This window comes from Salvelinus fontinalis, chromosome 35 (assembly GCF_029448725.1).
Source record: "Salvelinus fontinalis isolate EN_2023a chromosome 35, ASM2944872v1, whole genome shotgun sequence".
Classification (NCBI taxonomy): Eukaryota; Metazoa; Chordata; class Actinopteri; order Salmoniformes; family Salmonidae; genus Salvelinus; species Salvelinus fontinalis.
In genome coordinates, this window is record NC_074699.1 from 30924925 (window position 1) to 30931962 (window position 7038).

A 7038-nucleotide genomic window follows, 5' to 3' on the forward strand; every position below is an offset into this window, starting at 1 on the left:
TGTCTGTCTATATCTCCCTCAGGACTCGCTGTCTCTCTGAATGTAGCTACTGTGTCTATATCTCCCTCAGGACTCTCTGTCTCTCTGAATGTAGCTAGTGTCTGTCTATATCTCCCTCAGGACTCTCTGTCTCTCTGAATGTAGCTACTGTGTCTATATCTCCCTCAGGACTCTCTGTCTCTCTGAATGTAGCTACTGTCTGTCTATATCTCCCTCAGGACTCGCTGTCTCTCTGAATGTAGCTACTGTGTCTATATCTCCCTCAGGACTCGCTGTCTCTCTGAATGTAGCTACTGTCTGTCTATATCACCCTCAGGACTCTCTGTCTCTCTGAATGTAGCTACTGTCTGTCTATATCTCCCACAGGAGACTCTGTCTCTCTGAATGTAGCTAGTGTCTGTCTATATCTCCCTCCGACACTCTGTCTCTCTGAATGTAGCTACTGTCTGTCTATATCTCCCTCCGACACTCTGTCTCTCTGAATGTAGCTACTGTCTGTCTATATCTCCCTCAGGACTCTTTGTCTCTCTGAATGTAGCTACTGTGCCTATATCACCCTCAGACTCTCTGTCTCTCTGAATGTAGCTACTGTGTCTATATCTCCCTCCGACACTCTGTCTCTCTGAATGTAGCTACTGTCTGTCTATATCACCCTCAGACTCTCTGTCTCTCTGAATGTAGCTACTGTCTGTCTATATCACCCTCAGACACTCTGTCTCTCTGAATGTAGCTACTGTCTGTCTATATCTCCCTCCGACACTCTGTCTCTCTGAATGTAGCTACTGTCTGTCTATATCTCCCTCAGGACTCGCTGTCTCTCTGAATGTAGCTACTGTCTGTCTATATCTCCCTCCGACACTCTGTCTCTCTGAATGTAGCTACTGTCTGTCTATATCTCCCTCAGGACTCTTTGTCTCTCTGAATGTAGCTACTGTCTGTCTATATCTCCCACAGGACTCTGTCTCTCTGAATGTAGCTACTGTCTGTCTATATCTCACTCAGGACTCTCTGTCTCTCTGAATGTAGCTACTGTCTGTCTATATCTCCCTCAGGACTCTCTGTCTCTCTGAATGTAGCTACTGTCTGTCTATATCTCCCTCCGACACTCTGTCTCTCTGAATGTAGCTACTGTCTGTCTATATCTCCCTCAGGACTCGCTGTCTCTCTGAATGTAGCTACTGTCTGTCTATATCTCCCTCCGACACTCTGTCTCTCTGAATGTAGCTACTGTCTGTCTATATCTCCCTCAGACTCTCTGTCTCTCTGAATGTAGCTACTGTCTGTCTATATCTCACTCAGGACTCTCTGTCTCTCTGAATGTAGCTACTGTCTGTCTATATCTCCCTCAGGACTCTCTGTCTCTCTGAATGTAGCTACTGTCTGTCTATATCTCCCTCAGGACTCTGTCTCTCTGAATGTAGCTACTGTCTGTCTATATCACCCTCAGACTCGCTGTCTCTCTGAATGTAGCTACTGTGTCTATATCTCCCTCCGACACTCTGTATCTCTGAATGTAGCTACTGTCTGTCTATATCACCCTCAGACTCGCTGTCTCTCTGAATGTAGCTACTGCCTGTCTATATCTCCCTCCGACACTCTGTCTTTCTGAATGTAGCTACTGTCTGTCTACAGTGCATTCGGAATGTTTTCAGACCTTTTGACTTTTTCCACATTTTGTTATGTTACAGCCTTATTCTAAAATGAATAAAGTTCAATTTTTACCTAATCAATATACACACAATAACACCATAGAACAAAGCGAAAACAGGCTTTTAGAATTTTTAGCAAATTGATAGCACAAAAAAACGGAAATACCCTATTTACATAAGTATTCAGACGCTTAGCTATGATACCTGAAATTGAGCTCCAGTGCATCCTGTTTCCATTGATCATCATTGAGATATTTCTAAAACTTGATTGGAGTTCATATGTGGTAACTTCAATTGATTAGACAGGATTTGGAAAGGCACACACCTGTCTATATAAGGTCCCACAGTTGATAGTGTATGTCAGAGCAAAAACCAAGCCATGAGGTCGAAGGAATTGTCCATAGAACTCCAAGACAGGATTGTGTCGAGGCACAGATCTGGGGAAGGGTATCAAAAATGTCTCCAGCATTGAAGGTCCCCAAGAACAAAGTGGCCTCCATCATTCTTAAATGGAAGAAGTTTGGAACCACCAAGACTCTTGCAAGAGCTGGCAATCGGGGGAGAAATCAGGGGAGAAGGGCCTTGGTCAGTGAGGTTACCAAGAACCTGATGGTCACCATGACAGAGCTCCAGAGTTCCTCTGTGGAGATGGGAGAACCTTCCAGAAGCACTCCTCTGCAGCACTCCACCAATCAAGCCTTTATGGTAGAGTGGCCAGACAGAAGCCACTCCTCAGTAAAAGGCACGTGACAGCCCGCATGGAGTTTGCCAAAAGGCACCTAAAGGACTCTCAGATCATGAGAAACAAGATTCTCTCGTCTGATGAAACCAAGATTGAACTCTTTGGCCTGAATGCCAAGCGTCACGTCTGGAGGAAACCTGGAACCATCCCTAGGGTGAAGCATGGTGGTGGCAGCATCATGCTGTGGTGATGTTTTTCATTGGCAGGGCCTGGGAGGCTAGTTTGGATCAAGCGGAAAGATGAACGGAGCAAAGTACAGAGAGATCCTCGATGAAAACCTGCTCCAAAACGCTCAGGAAGGTTATCCTTCCAACAGGACAACGACCCTAAGCACACAACCAAGACAATGCAGGAGTGGCTTTGCGACAAGTCTCTGAATGTCCTTGAGTGGCCCAGCCAGAGCCTTTACATGAACATGATTGAACATCTCTGGAGAGACATGAAAATAACTGTGCAGCAACGCTCCCCATCCAACCTGACAGAGCTTGAGAGGATCTGCAGAGAAGAATGGGAGAGACTCCCCAAATACACGTGCCAAGCTTATAGCATCATACCCCAAAAAACTCAATGATGTAATCGCTGTCAAAGGTGCTTCAACAAAGTACTGAGTAAAGGGTCTGAATAGTTATGTAAATTTGATTTGAAAGTTTTTTATTTTTAATACATTTTAAAAAATTTTGCTTTGTCAAGATAGGGTATTGTGTGTAGATTGAAACATTCAATCCATTTTAGAATAAAGCTGTTACATAAAAAAATGTGGAAAAAGTCAAAAGGTCTGAATACATTTCGAATGCACTGTATATCTCCATCAGACTCTCTCTCTCTCCCTCTGCAGTATGCTGTGCTCCTACATTCAACATCCCAAATCCATTCCTATATTACAGCTACATTCATTTACTACCACACCACTGTTACAGGTCAAGGATTTGTACTAGTTTAGGTAGAGGGATGTCAACCTCCTCTACCTTACATAGACATTGAGTATTCCCTAAATAATGAAGAGTCAAGGTCATTTTACAATCCTTCACATCTGTCTGAATGTTAATATAGTTGGGTGTTCATATAGTTTAACACCCTCACTGTGTTGATGTGTAACTTCTGCCTCTCAGACAGTGAAGGAAATGACTGGTTTGGACTAGAAATGTCTCTCTTTTCCTCCAGCAAGGCCGTTGGTAAAACAGAAGGGCCCCTGAAGGTCAGAGAGGCATACACTGCTCCAAGGGCAACAGAGAGTGGGGAGCAATGTGTGGGCTGTGAAGGGGGTGAGGAAGGGGAGAGGGCCACGCCCTGGCCCCCATCCAGCAACAGATGGGTCTGGGGCCAGTAGAGAAAGAAAGAGAGAGAGAGGATGGGGTACGTGTGGACTGGGGAAGCAGCGATTTCTCCCAGGGTGTGCAACTGTTTCAGTGCTCAACATCTTGGAAGTTACTAATATCAATGATAACCTTAACTAGCATAAAAGTAGTCAGAACATAAAGATCATCTTGCATCTGATAAAATTATTTATCTGGATGGCCTAATGACAACCTATCGTAAACCAATTCTAAATCTGTCATTATACCAACTGTGGACTCCCCTATTGGTAGAAGCTGAACATGCTGAGTCCTTCAGCTTCAATGGGAGAAATCATTATTCCATCCTGACCTTTGCCTAATTACAGATAATTAACTAATAAAGGGCCCGCGAGACCCCAGAGCTGCATGGAACAGAGAGAGAGAGGGAAAGAGATTGAGAGAGCGAGAGAGTGAGAGAGTTAGATCCCAGACCCAAGACACTGAGTTCAATAGGATAATGGAGAGCACAGATAACTAATTCACTGAATAACCCGAGACGTCAGAAAATCAGAGTGCATGATGACAAAATATTAAAGGCATGACAAAATAATCAATGGAGAGAAAGAGAGGGAGGAGAGGAATCTTCCTGGATAGATTTTATGCCCCATAGCTCTAATGCATCACATCTTTGAACAAGTCCTCTCTTCTCCATGGAGGATACAAGAGTAGAGGAGGGGGGGGTCCATTGCTCTGAGAACCACTGTCTGAGTAAAAATAGGAATTGGGGATTTTGCTGATGAGTCGGACTCAAATGTGAAGTCCTCTCTAACAAATGGGGCTAATTAACAACACATAGCTCCCTAGTCTCCATTGCTAACCCTTCATTCACTCAGAGTCCCATAGAGTTGAGTCCTCCCAGGAGTGAAGACCTTAACAAACGGGTTTAATAGTCCAGACCTTCATCATCTTAACCTCCTCCCTCCTAGTCCAGTGGGACTGTTCAGTCTGTTCAGAGCATTGACCACAGAGCAAATATGAGTCATGTGTATACTCTTCTACTGGGAGCCATAACAACTACATTGGGAGGATTTACTTTATGTAATTACTGCAGATACATATCTAAGGAGAACACATGCTGAGACAGACAGAGAGAGAGAGAGATGGAGGGGGAGAGGGAGAAACAGAGAGAGAGAGAGAGAGAGAGAGAGAGAGAGAGAGAGAGAGAGAGAGAGAGAGAGAGAGAGAGAGAGAGAGAGAGAGAGAGAGAGAGAGAGAGAGAGAGAGAGAGAGAGAGAGAGAGAGAGAGAGAGAGATTGATTTGAAGTGATCTATCCCAGGCTTTGGCGGTTAGAGCTCTCAGTAGAGAGACTGAGGCAATCACACAGCTTTCAAAATGCTCCCAGCAAATTTACTCATATGGAAAATGAAGCAGAGACAGCATTCTGTCCCCCTAAAGACTTAAAGATATATGAATGCTTTTGCAATTACTATGGGTCAAGTCCTGAACTGAGATAGCCGTACATACCTACACTTTGGGGTGCAATTCAGCCCCTTATCATTTGTATTTAACTGCCTTTAATGCTATAAGATGTTGACAATGACTAAGTGGTTACCATGTTTATTGCTGATAATATGAAGGTTATAATTGAGACTATCCAATAAAATAGTTGAAATAAATTCCACAGCACATCAAGATGCCTAGGTAGAAAAGAGAGAAGGGGTAGAATAGAAGTCTAATTAGGTGATATCTGTAACGGTCTTCGTCGGGCGAAAGAGAGGAGGACCAAGATGCAGCTTGGTGAGTATTAATTTTAATAGAATACTATAACAAAACAAAAACAAAAACCAACAAACAAACGACAACGAAACAGTCCTGTAACGTGAACACAGAAACACCGTAACAGGAACAATCACCCACAATACAAAACAGGCTACCTAAATATGGTTCCCAATCAGAGACAACGACTAACACCTGCCTCTGATTGAGAACCATATCAGGCCAAACACATAGAAACAGACAAACTAGACATACAACATAGAATGCCCACTCAGATCACACCCTGACCAAACAAAACATAGAAACATACAACGCAAACTATGGTCAGGGCGTGACAATATCTGCTAATGCCAGAGATTGTGTGTTGTTGATGTGCCTGCTTGAGTGTGTTTGCGAGTGTGTGCGTGTTGTGTGTACATGTGTGTGCATGTGTGTGTGCGTGCATGTGTGGATGGGTGTGTGAGAGAGAGTGTGTGCGTGCGTGCGTGTGTGTGTACTGAGTGATATATGAGCTGTGGTGTGGTTGAGAGAGTTCCGTCGACAGCTGCTCACTGCCATTCACACCTGAGAGGGCCCATGTCCTGATGAGAATTAATGTACTCTGACATCCTCTGGGTCTCCCCCGGCCCCCAGAGGCCCTAATGAAGAAATACAACCTTGCCATAGAGAAGGGGGACACAGCAGAGGGGCCCCACGGGACTACAGAGAGAGAGAAGGTAGAGAGAGAGTGGGGAGAAGAGAGGGGAGAGGAGAGGGCAGGGAGAATGGAGAGAGGAGAGGGTAGGGACACAGTGGAGAAGAGGGTAGGGAGAGAGGAGAGAGGAGAGAGGAGAGGGTAGGGACACAGTGGAGAAGAGGGTAGGGAGAGAGGAGAGAGGAGAGAGGAGAGGGTAGGGACACAGTGGAGAAGAGGGTAGGGAGAGAGGAGAGAGGAGAGAGGAGAGGGTAGGGACAGAGTGGAGAAGAGGGTAGGGAGAGAGGAGAGAGGAGAGAGGAGAGGGTAGGGACACAGTGGAGAAGAGGGTAGGGAGAGAGGAGAGAGGAGAGAGGAGAGAGGAGAGAGGAGAGGGTAGGGACACAGTGGAGAAGAGGGTAGGGAGAGAGGACAGAGGAGAGAGGAGAGAGGAGAGAGGAGAGGGTAGGGACACAGTGGAGAAGAGGGTAGGGAGAGAGGAGAGAGGAGGGTAGGAAGAGAGGAGGGTATGGAGAGAGGAGAGAGGAGGGTAGGGAGAGAGGGGGAGAAGACAGGGCAGTAAAGGAGGTGACCTGCGAGCATAGGGAGAGACGGGAGAGGAGAAAAGAGAGTGTAGCAAGAGTGCAGGGAGAGAGTGAAGAGTAGAAGGCAGGAGGAGTGAGCCAGGAAATAGGGAAGAGAAGGAAGGGTGAAAGTGTAAAAGAGAGGAGAGACATGTAGCTCATGTGAAGAGATCCAGATACTGTACAGGTGTGGACATGGTTTTCCACTTGATGCTGTTTGCTTATTTCTTTCATCTGAAATATTTATCACGATGCAGCTTTACATTAGTTTTGTTTAAGTTTTTGTGTCTCTTTACATAGACATAATGGAAGTATATAATTTCCTGTCCTGGGAGGCTG